Raw genomic sequence first — 23,952 nt, forward strand, 5'->3', positions numbered from 1 at the left:
GGTGCCCCCAAAACCTCTCTCAGGCTTCTTGATTCCATTCAGAAGAGGGCAGTTAGGTTAATTAATGATTCATCTCTAACAGAGTCTCTCCACTCGCTTTCTCATAGACGCACTGTTTCTGCTGCATGCCTCTTCTACAGATACTTCCATGGGCACTGTTCTTCTGAATTGGCTTCTATAATTCCCGCTCTCTCTTTCAAAACAGTCCGAACACGTGCTGCCACCAGCCAACATCCATTTACTGTCCAACTTCAAACCCACAGAACCAACTTTTCATCTTCCTCATTTATTCATTCAACTGCCGTTTTCTGGAACAACCTTCCTTCATACGTATTTCCTGAAAACTACAATCTACAGAAGTTCAAGTCCAATATCAACAAATATCTTCTTTCGTCTTCTCAACCCAAGCACGGTACTAAGTACTATAGGTTCTTATACCTCTCGTGTTTGGGGTTCTCATAAAAAAAAATATATAAAAAAAAAAAAAAATAACACTCAGAAATTATCAGTAACAGTGCAGTTACAGGCAGAGAATCAATTTGTTATGAAAAATATTTAGGTTTCCACTTTGTTAAAAGTCTGCAAAAGCCATGGTGAAAGAGACCATCATGCTGGTGTATCAAGGGATTTATTGTAACCTCAGACTCATCCAAATGGTCTCTATGACAGTTACGTAGTGATAGCCATCTTGAAAGTGATAGTTTTTTTTTAGGAGCATTAGCAGCTAAGGCTATATTGCTCCGGGGCTGATATGCGGTGGTCATTCCCTGACCTTTCCACATCCTCTGTATTTGGTGGGCACGGGCTCGAACCCTGGTCTAATCAAGAAGTGTGTGTTACGCACTGCTGCTCCTGCCCACCTGGCTACGGAGGCGCCTGAAAGTGATAGTGTGAGCAATAAATATGAAATGCAGAGGTAGTGAAAAGTGGCTGCTTTTATCTAGTTACCTACCTGATTTTCATGTTTTAATGGGACTACACATACAGGAAATGCTTTATTTTATAAATGATGAATATTTGATTGTATTTTTATTTGTTTTTTAGATTTAAAAAGTATATATATCCTTCACTCATAATAAAATCTTGTGCTAAGTTTGTCAGATGGCTGTTTAAATAAGTTAGTAATTGTTTAATATATTTTTCTAAAACATAAAACTAACAGTTGGTTATATTTTTGCATTTTATTTTATACACATAAATGAGGGATACACCAATGAATTAATAACTGTATCTATTAAAATATAATGTTGTCGAAATGAATATTAATCTGAAAATGATGCCCCATGTATACTTTCAATTTTCATTAACTGCATTCTGCAGGCATAAGAGTATATGCCATGCATTTTTGATGATAGAAGGTTCAAGAAGTATGTACTCTTTAATGTTGGATTCCACATTAAACAAGAAAAATATATCAGATGTCTGTAGCTGATAAATCTTATCAGTTACAAACATCTTGGATGATAACTGGACAGTAGTTTCTGATCTCAACTGGTATCTGATTTCCAGCTATCAGTGAAGAGTGGGTGTGCTATCTTTTAATTATATTATCACATGTTCAGAAGCAGGAAGATTAAATATGAGGTCATACAAATGCAGTACAGCTTGAAAGCAATTTCTCACAAACAAAAGCTGTACGGTTGAAAAATGGCACAAAAAGATATGCATGTATTTTAGGAAATAAAAAATAGTTATTAGAAACCTGAGCACCTATTATTATTGGGTGTACAATAGTTCGTAGCAAATGGTGAACTAGCACAGATTTTCAAATTATCTATCATTTGCTTCTAGGTATTTCTAACAGCAACAAACAACCAAACAAAAGATGTTCTCCAATGTTGATTGTTGGTATAGCATCACTTGATTGTTTAATTATTGAAGTATTAGCAAAGGCATATGATGCAAGAAAGCAAGCTTATGTAGCATCAGCCAAAAAAAACCACACCCTTCTCATTTCACCCATCCACTCCAAGTGTGGCTGTTTTCTATCATATGCCACATCCTTCATGTATCCTCATAAGTAGATGCCAAGTGGGGTTAAATCAGGTAAATTGTGGGCTGCTGATGAGGAAGTGTTGAATATTCTCATTTCCTTGTCAGCCAATGGTCTATGAAATGATTTATCAAGATAGGCCCTTACATAATGATAATAATGTGGGGTGCACCATGTCATCCTCATCAGCCCGTAAATGGTTGGCACATACAAGTATATAGATGTAAATACAGTGTCACTGTGATGGTCCTTCAGAAAAATATGATCCAATAATTCCCATGGATGAGACACCCCAGACTAAATTTTGGTAAATTCAATGCAATGTTTGGATTATCAGGGGGCCAATGCACACAATCATGTTTGTTCACTGTACCACTGAGCTTGCATACTGCCTCATTTGGCCAAATAGTCTTGTCTAAAAATCTTGCATCCTCATTCATATTCACTCTTAACCATTCACAAAACTCAACTCTGTGATTGGGACAATCATCTTCATTCACATCATGCAGCAGTTTTGGCATATCAGATTTACACTTAGCTTTTTTTATGATTGTTGGTGTAAGCTTACTCTGCTGATTCCAGTCTCACAAGCAGTTTACATTACAGATATTTAAAGTGATTGTGCAAATTGCTGTACTGCCATATCAGTAATTTCCTCACCTGTCAATGAGTTGGATCTTATAGACCATTTATATACACAGACTCAAAGTGCAATGGCTACATTACAGAACAGTACTACTGTTCACTAATGCAGCCACTGCACTTTGAAAGTTTCAATTTCTTTTCAATGCTAATTCAGCTAGAGAAAACTGCACCGAACAGTTACCTTGTGTAGGATTCCAGCTCGTGCGGGATACCTGGAAATGAATGTACAGACCAAGCTTCAAATCACTCAACAGAAACCGATGTGCCTCAAAGTTCCTTTGACTGATTACAGATCTATTATACCAACTGTGTGCCAAGTCCAATGAATACAGATATGGCAGACCAACAACAACAAACCAAGGCAGATAAAACAAAACCTTGCCTGTGCAAGTTGGCTAAATAGAAGAAGAAGTTCTTCTTTCCAGGGCATTCATAGGCCATACTTGCTTAATACATATTTATTTGCTCACTGGAAGATCCATCTCAATGCCAATACTGTTACTATATATTCACAATAAACTTATCTATAAAGTGCTAGATGCACGTCCTTAATGTATCAATCACACCTGTGGGAATAGCACTGCAACATATAATAGTAGGCAAAGAAACAAATCTGTCAGAATTTGTATTTCTGAAAAGAATTAGTGTCTATATTTGTTTCTAACTGCCATTTGCAAATTTATTCAGACTAACTCAAATGTTAAAACTGATTAAGAAACCTTGAAAGGCACAATACGGCCATACTAGACCATTACTTATTCGATAACAACAGCGTAGATCTTTACTTGTATAAACCTTGCACAGTACTGTTTTGTGACAAATTCACATCTCCATTATCTTTGAACTTCCAGCCACTTCAAAATTGCTTTGCACTATCGTTTCACTTTTGTTTTAAAATTAATGCCATCTTTTATCAGTAAAATATACTTGCCAATGGTGAAAAAATTAAGTTCAACTATTAAATACATGATTAAATATGTATAATTAAAATGTCTGTACATCTTTTTAAGAAACCTTGTACAATATACAAACTATAAATTAAGGATGTAGTGTAATAACTGTCTTGCTTAAATTAGTGAGATTGTACCAGAATAAAAGATACCTTTATAATATATACCGACGAGCCAAAACATTATGACCAGTGAGTTGCTATGCAAATCGAAGCAACTGCAAGTGAACTACGGCACATGCGTGGGATGGGACACGGTATAAAAACACCTGATACTGTAAAGTGTGTTAGTTGTCTGACTGCACCGGGGGGTTTCCCCCATCTCTGTGTTGTATTCTTTGTAAGTGACACAGAACTCTGTGGAAGCCAGAGATTTAAAAAGTGTGGGGGGAGTGGCTTGTTGGTTGTGTAGTGTTATTTTCTGTTGTTTCTCTGACCATTTAGCTATTGGTACCCCCCCGCCTGTTGCCCACACTTTTCCATAAGGAGGCAAGTCAGGCACCCAGTATATTACCTAAGTACTTTGGAAGGCTCACCACCTAATTTCCAAGGATTTCAGTGGCAAGACCTATATACATATATATACACACAGTGGAACTTCTCTATTACGAACTTCTATTTAACGAATTTCTCTATATTACAAATTTTTTTGCAAAACATTGCACCTCGAAACGAAATTACATGTAAAATTAACCCCATATAGCGAAGTGTTAGTCTCTCTATAACGAATTTTAAAAAAAAATTAGTAAAAACATTTTTGAAGATTTTCAAGCATATACTGCTAAACAGCGGCTCAAATATACGACCTCCTTCCCTCCGAAATTACGCATTAGCATCTGGAATTAATCATCCTTTTAGTGAACACTTGTGTTCCGTAGGAAGGTCTTTGTTTCATTTTTGTTACAGTTATAAAACCAAATGGGTTTTCTTAAAAATGGTCATAAACTTTAAAATAAATAGGATAGATTTGTAAATTGATGTTGGCTCAGGGGAAAACAAAATTCGCTGTGGTAAGCCTTTAGCGTGCTGCGGTGGCAATACATAGAATGCTACCATAGTCCGTTTTTAGTAACGCCTACTGAGTGACGTTCGCTTCTCACCTCAACCGTACCGTGTGACCTTCTTGTCAATCATTATATGATATGTCCGTTCTCATCTAACTGGACTCCCAGTAGATGGTTTTCATGAATTTTTTTTTTTTTAGAACAATTTGTCATCAATCACATAGGTTATATGCTCTTGTATTTTTTATTTTTTTTCTGAAAAGTAACATACAGCATACATTAACCGTAAACTTTCTTTCGTGTATATACTTGTATGAACGAAAGTCGTATATTTCTTCAAAGTGATTGATAGGAAAAGTCACGTGATACTGTTGAATTGGCAAGTGAACGTCATTGAGTAGGCGGTACTAACAATTCCTATGGCCAGCGCAGTGAAGTTTGCGGTGTATGTATGAGCAAGAGCTGCAGTCCAGTAATTTTTACATTTGTGGAAACAATGTCGAAGAGAAAGTGTTTAGGTATTAATGATAAAGTAAAGATTCTTCATGATATTGACCAGGGTTTTAAGAAAAAAGATATTGTGGAGAAATATGGCATACCTGCAAGCAGCTTATCTACGATTTTAAAAAATCAAGAATCAATTTTAAATGCAATTGAAGGAGGAGCAGACAAGAAGCGAATTAAGTTGTGTATATACGAAGATGTTGATAAAGCTGTTTTAAATGGGTGCAAATGATACGTGAAAAGAATATACCAATATCGGGTCCAATAATTAAGCAACAAGCTCTGAAATTTGCACAAACCCTGGGACATACAGAATTTAATGCAAGCACTGGGTGGCTAGATAAATTTAAGAAGCGCCACAGAATTGTGGAAAAGGTTATTTGTGGAGAAAGTGTTAATGTAAGTGAAGAAGATTACAACAGTTGGAGGAACAATACCTTAAAGAAGATTTTGGAAGAATATGAACCTAAGGATGTTTTTAATGCTGACGAAATGGGTTTATTCTTTAAATGTTTATTGAATAGAACACTTGCTTTTAAGGATGATAAATGTTTTGGCGGAAAACAAAGCAAAGAAAGAATCACTGCTAGTTGAAGCAGATATGACAGGAAGTGAAAAATTGACTTTTAGTCATCGGAATATCAAAAAAAACCCAAGATGTTTTAGAGGCACAAAATTTTTGGAAGTTGACTACACCTTTAATAAAAAAAAGCATGGATGACCAGTGATATCTTAGAAGACTGGATATTAAAACTAGACAGGCGTATAACAAAAGAAAAAAAGAAAATCGTGTTGGTAACTGACAATTGTCCAGCACATCCTGCCAGTATTTCTGCCAAACTTAAAAGTGTGAAGTTATTGTTTTTACCACCAAACGTGATGTCAAAACTCCAGCCACTGGACCAAGGCATTATTAAAAATTTTAAATTTCATTATCGAAAGAGAATAATAATGAAGACTGTCAATGCATTATCAGAAAATAGAAACTTGGAGGTTACAATTAACCTTATAGATTGCATCTCTGAACTGGCAAAAGTGTAAACAAACGATATCACTGAAGACACTATTCAAAATTGTTTTTTCGAAAGCGGGATTTGCATTGAATACAGAAGTCGAACATTAACTGGATGAACAAAATGAACTGCCCCTTTCACAACTGAAAAACTTTTGGACATTATTAGAATCGTCCGGAAACATCGAAAATGAAATAACACTATAACACTGGATAGTTATGTTTATGTAGATCAAGATCTGACTACAACAGAACATCCAAATGAAGATGAAATACTGCTGAACAGTGTTAGATGCAACCATGATCACGAAGAAATTAACGATGATGCTGAAGACACATCAGAACAACCCGCAGAAAAGCCAACTCATGAAGAAATGATTAACGCTTTTAAAACGGTTCGTATGGGTCTACAGTTTTGTGAAAATGTTCCTGATAATGTTTTTAATGCTCTGAACAAATGTGAGGTTTTCTTTGAGAATCGGACATTTTTTAATTGTACTGTACAAACGAAAATTACAGCTTTTTTTAATTTGTGATACGTACCGGCAAAAATTGTGTAAACGTAATTTAAATAAGTGCTTTTGAAATAAAATACATTAAAAATAAATGTATTTTCATTTTCTAATTAAATAACAATTTCTAATAAAAAAGATATTCTCTGTATAACGAAATTTCTCTATAACGAATTTTTTCGCTGGATTTATCAAATTCGTTATAGGGAAGTTCGACTGTGTATATATATAAAGGGGGAAATGAACACTAGAATTTGTGAAGGCCAAAAGAGGTTTACAAGAAAGCAGTTGAATTTTTTGACACTGATTTGAATTTCACAGCATTGTTAGGGGCATACTTGGTCGGTTTAGTTAGAGTGGGAAACAGGTAGAAGGATAGGGACAATAGAGTAGGCATCCCAAAAGAGATCAGTGGGGACAAGCTCCACCATGCAAAGTATGGTGGGAGGTAGGGGGGGAGACAGAGACCCATCTCCTCCTTCCCCTGTCTGGGGATGGGGTTTTAAAGGAAACTGGGTTAGAGCACCCAGTTCAGATCGCCAAATGGCATATTGGCAGCAAAGCTGCAGTATGTCTCTGTCGCTGATGGTTGTCAGGTCCATGTCTTGTCGAATCCAGTAGGAAGGTCAAACTGCCCATCCCACTCTGGGGGGTGGGATATGTTAGCTGCCAGTGGGGAACCCACCAGGTGAGGGGGTGGGGTGAGACACATTTACTTCAATCATAATCGACATTTTTACTCTGCTTGCATTCTATTTTTATACTTTTTTTTTTATAGTTTAGAATATATTTTTTTTTTGTTAGGTTATATATATATATATATAAATTTTTTTTTTTTTTCGCTCACTCATTCATCTCTTTCTCCCACACCAGGAGGAAATGCAATGGTGTGTAATGTAATTTAAATACTAATGTTTAATAATTAAGCTAAATAAGAAAGAATATAAAAGATTAAAACTAGGGTTAGTGTGAACTTAACTGTAACATTTATGGTTTGTGTTCTTTTTCTCACACACACTCTCATTCATTCTTGTCTTTCATTTCATTTATTCGACTCTTGCTTTCTGCACTGCACTCTCTGGGCACCTCCACTTACTATTATTCTTCAGTTGTGGTGCAGACCTAGCTGCAAGTTTTTTGCAGGCCAGGGGAGAATGCAGTGATAGTGTTTGTGTTGTTACTATATATAAAGTAGTGTAAGTTATTATTAACTTTGTATTCTTTCAGCCAATTACATTTGCTCTTCCACTCATTCCCAATCACCATAACACTCATTCACTCTCTTCCCCCCCCCGTCTTTCTTTCACCAAAACTGACATTTATTCCCTTTTACCATAACTCCAAATTCACTCAGTGACCAGCTTATTTATTGTCTTTCATTCTACATTGCATCCCCTTGCTACCAGCTTACTGATATTTTTCAGCTAATCTGCTTACCTGGCTGCCTGTACATCCCCCTCCCCCATATGGTTACTTATTTGGTGTGGGGCCCCAGGTTCCTACTAATGGCAGGGTAGTCTTGGGGAGTACCCAGGTCAACCCCGTTTTGTCATGTCAGGGCACAGAATACTGCTGTTCTGACAGTTATTAGGTCATGATCTGCGTGTGGTGGGAGACGTGGGCAATTTTAACTATTGATTATTATTTAATTGCTGGGGGGGCTGAAATGTAATTCTTTGGACAGTTCTGCGCATTTCGAATACCTTCTGCATGAAGCTTGTAAAGGTACTCTTATACGCAAGTATATGTATAAGCTTAAGTTCACGTTACCCCTCACAAATAACGTGTATCCAGCTATTTTGATCAACAAATCCCAATTTTTGGAATTTTGAGGCGTTGCAATATCAAAATCTGTAATAGTAGGATCGCTAATGCTGTAACAATCGTACTGCATGCAAATGCGTTCAAGAAACAAACAATAGCTAAAAACAACTATAACTAACAAGCTTGCCTGAATAATACTAGTTGTTTTCATCTGTACACAACATGAAGAATCCAAGTTCCATGGTTTTGGAAGCTGGAAAATCCAAGAAATCCTCCTTGCCGCCGTTGGTCACTGTCTGCCATTTACATCAAGTGGAGCTTCTTGCTGATGTGTCCGTTCAACTCTGCAACCGCAGCACCCTCCTAAACACCTGATACTAAGCTCTGTTGATCAATGTTACTGTTCTTCAGATGGGAAAGGCAGCGGACTTAAGCGAGTTTGACAAAGGCCAAATTGTAATAGCCAGACGACTGGGTCAGAGCATATATGAAACGGCACGGCTGGTCGGATACTTACGGTCAGCCGTGGTTAGTACCTATTGAAAGTGGTCCGAGGATGGGGAACCCACAAACTGCCGGCAAGGTGTTGGAAGACCACAGCTCATCGATGCTTGAGGTGAGCGAATGCTCTCCCAGATGGTACGTGGCGACTGTGGCGCAACATGTCGGTAATTGGAATGTTGGTGATGGGAGTAATGTGTCACAACACAGTACATCGAACCCTGCTGAAAATGGGGCTGCATAGCCACAGGCCACTCTGAGTGCCCATACAAACCATGGTTCACTGCCTACAGTGGGCATGCGAGCATTGAAACTGGACCTTGAGCGATTGGAAGAAAGTCATCTGGTCCAATGAATCACTTTTCCTGTTGCACCATGTGGATGGGCGGATATGTGTGCATCATTTACATGGGGAAGTGATGGCGTCTGGATGCACCGTGGGACAAAGACAAATCAGTGGCAGCAGTGTCATGCTTTGGGTGATGTTCTGCTGGGATACCCTGGGTCCAGTCATCCATATGCTGGGCACTCTGATGTCTACCACCTACCTAAACATCATTGCTGACCAAGTACACCCTTTCAGGGCAAAGGTCTTCCCCTCTGGTGGTGCCATCTTTCAGCAGGATAATGCGACATGGCACACCGCCCGGATTGTTCGAGACTGGTTCGCGGAACATGAGAAAGACTTCCAGGTATTGCCCTGGCCTCCAAATTCCCCAGACATCAAGCATCTGTGGTTTGTGTTGGAACAGCAATTCCGATCTGCAGCATCTCAACCACAGACCTTATAGGAGTTAAAGGATCTGCTGGTTACATGTCGGTACCAGATATATTTAAAAATCTTGTAGCATCCATGCCTCGCCAGGTATGAGCTGTTTAGGCTGCATGTGAAGGACCAACATCATATTAGGTAGGTGGTCATTATGGATGTCATGAATTAATGAGGCTTGTGGCAGAGAAGAAAAATGTATGGGATGCATGTAAATCAGGTGACACAGAAGCCTATGGCAGACATAAGCTTGTCTGTAATCAAGTGGCAAAGAGTTCTTTACTAACGTAAACTCTAGAAGGAAGGGGATTAGCATTAGCATTAGTAGAGGCATATGATGCAAGAAAGCAAGCTTATTCAGCATCAGCCAAAAAAAAAAAAAAAAAACCCACTCCCATTTCACCCCTCCGTTTGTTCGAAATACCTGTCCAGTTGAGCCTTAAATTTGTTTAGGCTATCAACTTCAACAACAAGTGATGGAAGTCGGTTCCACCAACCAACCACCCGCTGGCCAAAGGCAAATTTCCGCACATCTATCCGACATCCGTCCTTCCTCAATTTGAATTTATGCCCTCTGAGGTGATTATTCTGAGCAAGATGAAGATCCCATTGGCATTGAGCATGCTCAAACCATTCAAAGCCTTATACACCTCTATCAGATCACCTCGCCGGTGCCTAGTCTCCACACACTGTAATTTGCAAAACTTAAGCCTTTCTTCGTAAGAGCAACCCTTTGTTCCATTCACTAATCTTGTTGCCCTTCTCTGTACCCGTTCCAGCAGCTCTACATCCTTCTTGAAATGAGGCCTCCAGACCTGTATACAGTACTCAAGATGTGGCCTAACCATTGCCTTATACAAGGGAATAATCACCTCCTTATCCCTGCTAGAAAAATTTCTGTATATCATTGACAAGACACCATGAGCTACTCTTGCAGCTCGTCTGCACTGCTCAGAGAACTTCATATCTGCCTGCACAATTACCCCCAGGTCCTTTTCATTCTCCACCACTGTCAGTGTAGTACGGCAGAGTTGATACGTTGCTCTGGGGTTACTGTTTCCCATATGTAGTACTTTACATTTGTCAATGTTAAACTTCATTTGCCACCTCTCAGCCCATCTGTTCAACCTTTCCAGATCCTGTTGCAGCAGCATAGCGTCAGTAGTGTCCTTAACAACCCTGCCAACCTTTGTATCATCTGCAAACTTGGACATTAAACTTGATATCCTATCATCAATATCATTCATAAACACCGAAAACAACAACGGACCCAACACTGAACCCTGAGGAACTCCACTAATAACATTAGTCCACGTTGAGCAGTCTCCATTGATTACCACTCTCTGTCTTCTGCCACTCAACCATCCCCTTATCCATAGCAGCAATTTTCCTCCAATGCCACACTGCTCCAATTTGTGCAGCAGTCTTCCATATGCAACAGTATAAAAAGCCTTCCTAAGATCCAAATATATAATATCAAAGTTATTCCCTGCATCCAGTTCTTTTGAGACTACATCATAGTATCCAATCAAATTGGTCAGGCAAGACCTGCCCTTAACAAAACCATGCTGCGTCTGAGCTATAACTGAATTCTTGTCTAGATGATCCTGCAGTGCTTCTTTAACCAGTGCCTCCATTAACTTACCTGGAACAGAAGTTAAACTAACAGGTCTATAATTACTTGTGTCAGCCTTTGATCCTCCTTTGTGAATTGGGGTTACATTTGCACATCTCCAGTCTATGGGTACCTCCCCTGAGTCCAACGAAGCTCTCATAATTATGGCTAGGGGTTTGCTTACTTCTTTTGCTGCCTCCTTTAATATAACTGGATAGATCCCATCCACCCCAGGTGCCTTTTTTATGTTTATCCTCAACAATCTCTCCTCCACTTTCCTCTCAGTTATTACAAAATCATCCAGCTGACTGCCAATGTTTACTTTACCTACATCATTCTCCTTCCTGAATAACTCCTCATGTGTGAATGTAGATGCAAAATACTCGTTTAGATTGTTAGCCACCTGAGCAGGATCCTCAACTGTTGAACCATCAATATCTAGTGGACCAATCTGATTCATCCATTTCCTTCTCGAGTTTAAATATGTAAAGAACTCTTTTCTGTTTTTCTTTGCATCCTTTGCCAAGGATTTTTCGCAGTCTGCCTTTGCCTGCCTAATCTCCTTTGTGACTTGGTTACAGAGCAACTTATATCTATCATAGGCTGTCACCCATTAATTTGTATGTATCCCATGCATTTTTCTTCTCTGCCACATGCCTCATTAGTTCATTTGACAACCATTTAGGCCTAAACCTTGAACAATATTTCTTAGTTGGTATGTAAAGCCTGGTATCCTCCAAGATTAGTTCCTTGAATGCTTCCCATTTTGAGTTCGCTGTTGGTAACATCATCAGTTGGTCCCACTGTATAGAATTTAAATACTGTCTCAGACCATCACAGTCGCCTTTACGAAAACAAAAACCCTTCCCTTTACCTCTGATGGTAGTTACCTCCTTGAGTAAATCCCACTTCAACACACTGTGATCACTGCCACCTAGTGGTTCATTTATCTGCAGATTCTTAATGCATGAAGAATCACTACTGATAATCAGATCAAGAGTATTGCTCCCTCTTGTTGCCTCACGAACATGCTGATGTAGAAAACAATCATCCAATAAATCCACAAAAGCCTTGCTAGTGTGCGAGTGACCAACCCACAAATTCCAGTCAATATCTGGGAAATTAAAATCCCCCATTATAAGACTCTCTGATTTACTGGCCCACTCTATTTCCCTGAACAATATCTTATTATACTCATCAGAGTCATTAGGCCTATAGCACACTCCTACTCTCAATTTTGATTTCCCTATGCTTATGTCACACCAAACTGACTCGACACTGCCCTGTCCATCGATGTCGACTGGCTTCACTTCCTTGGACCTTATGTGTTTTTTAATTAATAGCATAACCCCTCCTCCTCTCCTGTCCTGTCTATCCTTTCTATACACATTGTATTCCCCAAATTCCAGTTCCGCATTACTTATATCTGTGTGACACCACGTCTCTGATATCCCAACAATATCTGCCTTTGATGTTTTGAGCAATACCTCAAATTCATCAAATTTATGTACCAAACTCCTAGGATTGGTGTACACACAGGTATACATGCACCTGTTTCTATTCTTAGCTACCCTAACACAACCCATGTGTTTACTTGTACCGCAATGACTCCCAGCAGTCTCTGAAATATCCTGCATCTTGTTTTTCAGGCTTCTGCTCATTTCAATAGAAGCAGTGCAAGAATCACTTCCACCTCTGCCAGTGGCTACTGTTAATCTATCAGTCCTTGTATCCCCCCAACTAGCAGTTTTCCGACCCACCTAACACTGCCTCGACAGCATCAGCAAAAATTCTTCCTTATGCTTAACTTCATGAATCAGATTGGACCACTAGATGGGTTGACTATTGATAATCATGCTCAGGTAGCTGATAAACTGAATGAGTATTTTGCATCTACATTCACACATGAGGAGTTATTCAATGAGGGAAATGCCAGAAGTTTATCAAACTCTAACAGGGAGCGAAGTGATTTTGTAATAACAGAGAGCAAAGTGGAAGAGAAAGTGTTGAAGTTAAGCATAAGGAAGGCACCTGGGGTGGATGGAAGTATATCCAGTTATAGACTGCTTTCGTAAAGGCGACTACGATGGACTGAGACAGTATTTAAATTCTATACAGTGGGACCAACTGATGATGTTACCAACAGCAAATTCAAAATGGGAAGCATTCAAAGAACTTATCTTGGAAGCTACTAGGCTTTACATACCAACTAAGAAATATTGTTCAAGGTTTAGGCCTAAGTGGATGTCAGATGAACTAATGAGACATATGGCAGAGAATAAAATTGCATGGGATACATACAAATTAACACGTGACACAGAAGCCTATGATAGATACAAGTTGATCTGTAACCAAGTTACAAAGGAGGTTAGGCAGGCGAAGGCAGATTACGAGAAATCTTTGCAAGGGATGCAAAGAAAAACAGCAAAGAGTTCTTTACTTATGTAAACTCTAGAAGGAAGGGGATGAATCAGATTGGTCCACTTGATATCGATGGGTCAACTGTTGATGATCCTGCTCAGGTAGCTAACAAACTGAATGAATATTTTGCATCGACATTCACACATGAGGAGTTATTCAGCGAGGGGAATGCCAGAGGTGTATTCAACTCTGGCAGTTTGTTTTTTTGTTTTGTTTTGGTTTTATTGGCGCATTAGCTACTAAGGCTATAATACGCCAAGACCATGTCATTTATAAAAAAATTTAAACTTTCAGTGACCTAATTATTTAGGTCACTATGTCAAGAAGTATAAGAATATGTAAACTTTATAAACGAGTAAAAATATTTATTGATTTTAAAAATCTGAAAATAGCAGACACATTGTCATTGTCGGATAAAATCTGACTGGGTGTATACGGCTCAGTCAGATGATTAAAAGCAGTAAAACGGATATTATTAAAATCTGGACAATCAATTAAAATGTGTCTCATAATTAAAATTGTGCCACAGGACACACACACATAGGAGGGTCATCAGCCCTCAGCAAAAACGAATGAGTTAAATGACTGTGTCCTATGCGAGTCCGGCCAAGAACAACTTCCTCCTTACGATTCCTGCGCAGACTAGACTGCCACGGTTCAATTACAGGCTTTATACAATATAGTTTATTTCCAGTCTGTCTATTCCACGAGTCCTGCCATTGGGAGTGTATGTTTTGGTGTATTATTTGCCTGTAGTCTGTATAGGGGACTGACAGGCAGCGGTTATTATTGGGAATTGCTGATTTGGCTGCGGCGTCAGCCAAATCATTTCCCCTAATCCCAATGTGGCTGGGAATCCAGCAGAAGCGGATATCATATTCACGTCCAAGGAGGAAGTGAATCTTCTGCTGAATACTAGACAGGACTGGATGAGGATTATACCTCACAGATATTAAAGACTGTAACACACTGAGAGAATCGGAATATAAAATGAACCGTTGGTATTGGCATTCACTAATGCGATCCAAGGCTAACTCTATAGCATGCAGCTCTACAGTAAATATACTGCATTCAGAGGGAATCTGCTCCGATGTAGTGCTGTCTGTAAAGACAGCAGCAGTTCTCACATATGAGTCCAACTTCGAACCGTCTGTGTACACTGGCGCGAAGTCGGAATATTCAGCTCGGTGTGCTGAATAAAGCTGCAGGTAGACCGATGATGGAGTGTCCGACTTTCCCCAATTTCTAAGGGACAAGTCACATGCCGGGATATGAGCATGCCAGGGTGGAAAGGGTTGCTTTGGTGTTTGGGCAACCTTGTCTACCTTGATATAAAGTTCTTTGAGTAGCTCTTGGAGACGAATACCAAAAGGATGATTGGCAGTCTTACGGGTATTATATAAATTTTCCCATCGTGGTTCAAAAACGAAGGGCCACGTAGGATGGTCTGGCAGGGATTTCAGTTTTAAAGAGTACTTTAAAGACAACTGCTTACGTCGAAGCGATAACGGTGGTTCGTTTGCTTCGACGTATAAGCTCTGGACAGGAGATGTGCGTATGCTCCAGTAGCAATACGTAGGGCCTGATGATGGACGGGGTCCAGCCATCGAAGGACACTGTCTCTGGCTGAGGAATATACTTGGGACCCATAATCTAATTTGGATCGCAGAAGTGCATGGTAAAGCCGTAGAAGGGTGCATCGGTCTGCACCCCAAGATAAAGAGGAGACTGAGCATAGCATATTAAGGCCTCTCGTGCACTTTGTGCGGCGTTGACGAATATGATCCAAAAAGGTCAGTTTTTTATCGAATATGAGTCCCAAGAATTTTGTGTTCGCCGCTACTGGAATAACATTTTGTCCGAGCCTTAATTCAGGTTCAGGATGAAGATTACGCTTGCGACAAAAGTGTACGCAAACGGTCTTCTCCGGCGAGAACCTGAAGCCATTAGCAAGTGCCCAGGAATTCAGACTATCAATGGCTTTCTGCAGTTGTCTTTCAATAACCCTCATGTTGCACGACTGACAAAAAATGCTAACGTCATCAACATAGAGGGCACTGTTTACAGTTGGAGGAAGTTGTTCTGTGATGGAATTTATTTTGATGGCAAAAAGCGTGACACTTAATACTGATCCTTGTGGTACTCCCTCCTCTTGGCTAAAGGAGCGAGAGAGTGAGGATCCCACACGAACTGGGAACGATCGATTGGCTAAAAAGTTTTGAATAAAAAAGGGGAGATACCCTCTAAGGCCTAGGCTATGTAAATCTTTTAAAATGCCAAATCTCCAAGTTGTGTCATACGCTTTTTCCATGTCAAAGAACACCGACACCAAGTGTTCGCGTTTTAGGAAAGCATCTCGGATGGATGCTTCCAATCTAATAAGATTGTCCAAAGTGGACCGGTTCCTTCGGAAGCCGCACTGGATGCTGGAGAGAAGGTCATTTGATTCTAAATACCATATTAAACGAGAATTAGCCATTCTCTCCAGGATTTTGCACAGACAGCTAGTCAGAGCAATAGGACGATAATTGGTGGTGACTTTTGGATCCTTTCCTGGCTTAGGAAAGGCAAGAACGATTGCCTTTCGCCAGGAGTCCGGAAACTGCTCTTCAATAAAGATTCTGTTATACAGAAGGAGCAGACAATCCATAGATTTTGGTGAAAGATGTTTAATCATTTCATAATGGATGCCATCTGGTCCAACAGCACTTGCTTTGGAAAGAGTGAGGGCTCTTTTCAGTTCCTCTATAGTAAACGCCCCGTTGTAGGGATAGAGGCTCTTGGACTTAAAAGTAAGTGCTTGTTTTTCCAGTTTATGTTTTAGGACCAGGAACTCTGGGGAGTACGAGGATGTTGCGGAGAATGTTAGAGAATGTTTCCCCAAGAGCATTGGCTATTGCAGTTGGATCTGCAATAGTGCATCCATTATAATCTAGGATTGAAGAAGGGTGGGATGTATATTTCCCCTTCACTTTCCGGATTTTATCCCAGACTACCTTAGAGTTGGTAGACTGGTTAATAGGGCGCCTCCATAGCCAGGTGGGAAGGAGCAGCAGTGCGTAGCACACGCTTCTTGATTAGACCGGGGTTCGAGCCCGTCACCACCAAATACGGAGGATGCGGAAAGGTCAGGGAATGACCACTGCATATTCACGGAGCAATATGGCCTTAGTTGCTAATGCTCCTAATAACAAACAAACAAACAAACTGGTTAATAGATGATGTAAAATGGATCCACGATTCCTTTTGACTCTGACGATGGATGTAGCGTGCTTTGGCGCATGCACGTTTGAAGGCTATAAGGTTATTCATGGTAGGATATCGGCGAAATATCCCCCACGCTTTGTTTTGAGCCTTTTTTGCTGCTGTGCATTGTGAATTCCACCAAGGTTTGGGAAATGGTGGAAACTGGGCAGATGTTTTTGGGATAGCATTAGCAGCTGCTTGGACGATGATGTCTGTGATGTACTTTACTAAGTCATTGATCGGCTCCCAACTGACTGTACTGAGGTCAAGATTTGCCTAATGTTGGAAGGCATTCCAGTTTCCAGTCACCATGATCAAATTTCCACCGTGGTAACCTAAAAGGAAGACATGGGCTCCCACTGTGTAACGAGGTTATCACAGGGAAGTGATCGCTTCCATATGGATTCTCCTCCACTTCCCAAGTGAGTGAAGGGAGTAGAGAAGGCGAGCAGATAGAGAGATCAATGGCAGAAAAAGTACGGGTAGGCATGTGGAAGAAGGTGTTTGTTCCAGTATTTAGAAGGGAGAGGTCATTGTCATTGAGCATATGCTCTATGACTCGTCCCCTTCTTCCGTTGATGTTAGCACTACCCCACAGGGTGTTATGTCCATTAAAATCCCCGAGAAGTAAGAAAAGGGGAGGCAACTGCGTTAGAAGATCATCAAGGTCTTCCTGGGAGATGTCAGTCCCAGGTGGCAAATAAATAGAGCAGACCGTTAATAAAAATCCCACAGTAAGGCGAATTGCAACAGCTTCTATGCTAGTTGTAATTAGCAGAGGCTGAACTGGGGGTCTGGTTGCCCCCAAGGATAGCCACTCCTCCATGAGCAGGACCATCCGCAATTCAATCCTTATGAAAAATTGTGGTGTTATGCATTGTGGGATCATCATTTGCCTTTAGATAAGTCTCCTGCAAGCAAAAGCAAACTGGCTCGTGCTTTTGCAGGAGGGCCTTGATGTCATCAGTATTTTGCTGGAATCCACGACAATTCCACTGTAGGAATTTAGCCATTATTTTGGCTTGGTGGGTCCGTCAGGCGGCTTCCGAGGTGCTGAGGGCTTACTTTTATCAGTCTTGGGTTTATCTTTTTTGGGGAAGAATGGACGCTGTCCCGTGTCCATTACTTCCTCCGCAAAGAGTTCCAAGACTGAATCTTCGGGTACCTCCTTCTGCTCGACATCCATGTTTACTTGGGTAGTAGGGGAGACTTCCCCTTTCTTATTCTTTTCTTTCATAATTATGTTTGTTACTTGTGGAGCATTAGGAGGTACCGATATAGGAGTGGCAGCTGATTGGTCCTTCTGTGCCTGTGCAGGTTTTTGAGAACTTAAGAGATAATGCGCGATGAGAGTGAAAGACTCCTTTGGAGGAATGGTCATGTCCGTCTGAGTTCTGACGGAACATCTCCCCGCTACCTTCTGGGCGTAGGTAGGTCTGTTGATATTCAGGGGTTTGACCGATTTCCTTGCCTCCTGGTATGATATGTTTAGCTCTGCCTTCAGCCGTTGAATTTCTTTTTCTTCTTTCCACCTCTGGCATGCTCGTGAGTAGGCCGGGTGTTCGCCTTCACAGTTAATACAGGTGGGTTTTGCGGCTGAACATGCTGTTGTTTCGTGGTCCTTTGCACCGCATCGAGCGCATGCAAGGACTCCACGGCAGGCCATTTGAGAATGTCCATACGTCTGGCATTTAAAACACCGTAAAGGGTTCGGAACGTATGGACGCACTGAACAATTGATGTATCCAGCTTTAATCTCGTCAGGAGGTTTAGGAGAGTTAAAAGTCAGGATAACGCTCCTGGTTTTAACAATTTTTCCATCCCTTCGTGCAGTAATTCTCTTGACGGCAATAACTCCCTGTGGTTTTAGTTCGGAGCAGATTTCCTCCTCGGTTACGTCGAGAAGGTCCCACTCCGAAATGACACCTCTCGATGAATTGAGTGTTCTGTGTGGTGTCACTGTTATAGGTATTCCTCCGATTGATGTTACTCGGAGGAGATGTTCTGATTGCCTGTCATTTTTTGTTTCAACTAAAAGGTCTCCAGAACGAAGCCTCTTAACTGATTTGGGTTAACCTGCTAACCCATCTAACCCTTTTTGGATAAAAAAGGGCGACATTTTACGAATCGGTTTTTCACCGGTGGAGTGTATAATTAGGAACCTTGGAATACGCCCCGATGGTACTTCAGTTCGTTGCCTCTTTGTGCTAATAATACTATCTGTGTCTTCGTCTCTGTTTGCAGATAGGGACTGGGTTGGGGCCCCTGAAGAAATATGTTTATCAGGATTCATATAGTTTTTGAATTGTTCAGTGCCCGGGCTCCCCACCCACCACGGAGCCCAAAGGGATGCCCACTACCCGGCATGCAATAAATGCGCTCGGGAGTGGAACGCCAGGGCTACCCAGACACTATACCCGCACCGCCGCCAGCCTGAATCCTGTCCCTCGGACCATGAGGGTAGGGGTGTGGCATTGACACGGTTGACCCTCGCAGGTGAGCCTACTAGCCGATTGATCCTAGCCGGGACTTCCAGGAACACCCGTCTTGTCGAAGCAGGAGCCAAAGTGGTGTATTGAAGCTGGGCCCCTCAACCACCAGGATCCCCCTTTCCGAATTTCCACGGGTCGCAGCGCACGGCAAACATGCCGGATTCCATTGATGTAAGCCTGGAACCTGGGCTGTGGGCGTTGGATCCCAGTGATGCTAGTCTGGAAGTTCAGCAGCGTCACTGGGAGGTTCTCTCACAACGTACAGGTGCCCACGTTGAGGGGCAACTCTGGCAGTAAGCTAGAGAATCTTGTAATAACTGAGAGAAAAGTGGAGGAGAAATTGTTGAAGATAAATACAAGAAAGGCACCTGGGGTGGATGGGATCTATCCAGTCATATTAAAGGAGGCAGCAAAGGAAGTAAGCAAACACTTAGCCATAATTATGAGAGCTTCCTTGGACTCAGGGGAAGTACCCATGGACTGGAGATGTGCAAATGTGACCCCAATTCACAAAGGAGGATCAAAGGGCGACACAAGTAATTATAGACCTGTTAGTTTAACTTCTGTTCCTGGAAAATTAATGGAGGCACTGGATAAAGAAGCACTGCAGGATCATCTAGACAAGACTTCAGTTATAGCTCAGACACAGCATGGTTTTGTTAAGGGGAAGTCTCGCCTCACCAATTTGATTGGATACTATGATGCAGTCACAAAAGAACTGGATGCAGGGAATAACTTTGATATTATATACTTGGATCTTAGAAAGGCTTTTGATACTGTTGCACATGGAAGACTGCTGCACAAATTGGAGCAGTGTGGCATTGGAGGCAAATTGCTGCTATGGATAAAGGGGTGGTTGAGGGGGAGAAGACAGAGAGTGGTAATCAATGGACACTGCTCATCGTGGAATAATGTTATTAGTGGAGTCCCTCAGGGCTCAGTATTGGGCCCATTATTGTTTTCTGTATTTATAAATGATATTGATGATGGTATATCAAACTTAATGTCCAAGTTTGCAGACGATACGAAGGTTGGCAGGGTTGTCAAGGACACTACTGACACTATGCTGCTGCAACAGGATCTGGAAAGGTTGAGCAAATGGGCTGAGAGGTGGCAAATGAAGTTTAACATTGACAAATGTAAAGTACTACATATGGGAAATAGCAATCCCAGAGCAACGTATCAACTCTGTGGTACTACACTGACAGTGGTAGAGAATGAAAGGGACTTGGGGATGGTTGTGCAGGCAGATATGAAGTTCTCTGAGCAGTGCAGACGGGCTGCAAGAGTAGCTCGTGGTGTATTGTCGATGATATATAGGAATTTTTCTAGCAGGGATAAGGAGGTGGTTATTCCCTTGTATAAGGCAATGGTCAGACCACACCTAGAGTACTGTATACAGGTCTGGAGGCCTCATTTCAAGAAGGATGTAGAGATGCTGGAACGAGTACAGAGAAGGGCAACAAGATTAGTGAATGGAACAAAGGGGTGGTCTTATGAAGAAAGGCTTAAGTTTTGCAAATTACAGTGTCTGGAGACTAGGCACTGGTGAGGTGATCTGATACAGGTGTATAAAGCCTTGAATGGTTTGAGCATGCTCAATGATGGGATTCTTCCTCTTGCTCAGAATAATCACCTGAGAGGGCATAAATTCAAATTGAGAAAAGACAGATGTAGGATAGATGTGAGTAAATTTGCCTTTAGCCAGCGGGTGGTTGGTTGGTGGAACAGACTTCCATCCCTTGTCGTGGAAGTTGATAGCCTAAATAAGTTTAAGGCTCAGCTGGACAGGTATTTCGAACGAACAGAGGGGTGAAGTGGAAGTGGTTATTTTTTATTTATTTATTTATTTTATTTTATTTTATTTTATTTTATTTTTTTGGCTGATGCTGCATAAGCTTGCTTTCTTGCATCAAATGCCTCTACTAATGCTAATGCTAATTAAAGGAGGCAACAAAGGAAGTAAGCAAACCCTTTAACCATAATTATGAGAGCTTCCTTGGACTTAGGGGGAGGTCCCCATGGAGTGGAGGTGTGCAAATGTATCACCAATTCACAAAGGGGGTTCAACACGTGACACAAGTTGTTGTTATATGGTTTTTAGGAGCATTAGCAACTAAGGCCATATTGCTTCGGGGATATGCAGTGGTCATTCCCTGACCTTTCTGCATTCTCCATATTTGGTGGTCACGGTCTTGAACTGCGGTCTAATCAAGAAGCGTGTGCTATGCACTGCCGCTCCTGCCCATCTGGCTACGGAGGCACCGTGACACAAGTAACTATAGTCCTGTTAGTTTAACTTGTGTTCTGGGGAAAATAATGGAGTCACTGGTTAAAGAAGCATTGCAGGATCAGTTAATACACGGCACGGGTTTGTTAAAGGGAGGAACTGAATGTCAAAAACTGAATATCACAAAGGAACTGAATGTCAAAAATAATTTTGATATCATATACTTGAATTTCAGGAAAGCTTTTGCTACTGTTGCACTTGGAAGACTGCTGTACAAATTGGAGAGGTATGGCATTAAGGGTAAGTTGCTACAATGGAAAAAGGGATGGTTGAGTGATAGTCGACAGAGAGTGGTAATCAATGGATACTGCTCTTCATGGACAAATGTTATTAGTGGGGTTCCCCAGGATTTGGTGCTGGGCCCATTGTTGTTTTCTGTATTCATTATTGATACTGATAAAGGTATATCAGGATTAATGTCCAAATTTGCATATGATACAAAGGTTGGCAGGGTTGTTAACAACAGTAAAGACAGTATGCTGCTTCAACTGGATTTTGATAAGTTGGGCAAATGGACTGAGAATTGGCAACAGAAGTTTAACATTGACAAATGCAAGATACTGAATATGAGTGGCAATAACCCAAGAGAAATGTACCAAGTGTATATCAGGGAAGTGGAAAGTGAAAAGACCTGGGGGTAATAGTGCAGTTAAATATGAAGTTTGCTGAGTAGTGTAGACAGGCTGCCAGTGCAGGTTATGGAGTCTTGTCAATGATATATAGGAATTTTGCTAGCCAGGTCAGAGATGTGATTATCCCGTTGTACAAGGCAATGGTCAGGCCACAACTTGAGTACTGTGTACAGGTCTGGAGACCTCATTTTAGGAAGGATGTAGAGTTGCTAGAATGAGTACAAAGAAAGGCAACAAGATTGGTGAGTGGAACAAAGGGTTGCTCTTACCAAGAAAGGCAAATTGCAGCACCTGGAGAGTAGGTACCTGTGAGGTGATCTGATTGAGGTGTACAAGGCCTTGAATGGGTTGAGCAAGCTGAATGCTAATGGGAGGTTAAGAACCTGAGGGGGCACAGATTCAAATTGAGGAAAGGCAGTTGTAGAATAGATGTGCGGAAATTTGCCTTTAGTCAGCGGGTAGTTGATTGGTGGAACAGACTTCCATCATTTGTTGTGGAAGTTGATAGCCTAAATAAATTTAAGGCTGAGCTGGACAGGTATTTGGAATGAATGGAGGGGTGAAATGGGAGGGTTTTTTTTTTTTTTTTTGGCTGATGCTGCATAAGCTTGCTTTCTTGCATTGCATGCCTCTACTAATTTTTTTTTCTTTCTTTTTTTTTTAAATTTTCTTGGCCTCTGTGGCTTCCTTGTACTAATAATAATAATTTGATCAGTAAGAGTGGTCAATAATGGGGAGTTCACATAAACTACAAGCATGAGATTTGATTATATGTGCTATTCAAAAATGAGGTCAAGAAGAACCCTGATTTAAAATTAAAATGGCAGAACAATGCAAGAAAGCAATGCTCATATAGCATCTGCCCTGAAACAATAAAAAGGAAATTTTTTTTTTTTTTTTTTTTAGATTTGGTTATCTTTACTTAATTTGAATCTGTCCTTTTATTTGCATAATTACAAAAAGAAAAAAATGTCCCATCATTAAGTTTGCTCAACTCTTTTAAAGCTTTTAATTTTTATAAAACTGCAGTCTCTTTCTGTTAAAAATTGTCTTTTTGCAGGATATATCTACTATTCTGAATAAGCTTTTTAATCATATCTATTTATGTTTCTGTTTTAACACTATTTCTGTTCCTACACTAGAATTTAGGAAGAACACTTTCCAAAAAAATAAGTAACTTTACTTATCCACCATGGAAATCCACAGCAGAATTGGACAGGCGGCCACTGCGTTCGCCTCGCTCAAATGGTGTCTGTGCAAGAGGACCAACATTTCCACAAAGACTAAAATCCGACTCTTCCGGACTTTGATCCTGCCCATTCTTGTTTACGGATCGGAAACATGGATTTGTCTCAAGTTAGATTTGAACAAACTTGAGGTATTCCAAATGCGATGCCTGCGGCAGATCTTGGGCATCTCTCTTCGCGACCGCATCACTAATGATACCATCCGCGCCAGATGCCAACAGCAACCAACCATTGCCGACCAAATCCAGAAGCGAAGGCTTAGATGGTTTGGCCACGTATGTAGAATGGGCACGAACAGAATACCATCCACACTCCTTTGGGGACAACAACCCACCCAATGGAGCATCCAATGGACC

At 40.8% G+C, this 23,952-nt stretch overlaps 1 protein-coding gene across 1 annotated transcript in view; it reads right to left on the bottom strand.

Annotated features, from left to right (window-relative positions):
- Positions 1-23,952, bottom strand: part of Dhc36C (Dynein heavy chain at 36C) — a 592,122-nt gene that overhangs the window by 2,909 nt on the left and 565,261 nt on the right. The gene's annotated exons all lie outside the window — the stretch shown is intronic.

This window comes from Mastigoproctus giganteus, chromosome 8 (genome assembly GCF_048544385.1).
Source record: "Mastigoproctus giganteus isolate SK-2022 chromosome 8, ASM4854438v1, whole genome shotgun sequence".
NCBI classification, from domain to species: Eukaryota; Metazoa; Arthropoda; class Arachnida; order Uropygi; family Thelyphonidae; genus Mastigoproctus; species Mastigoproctus giganteus.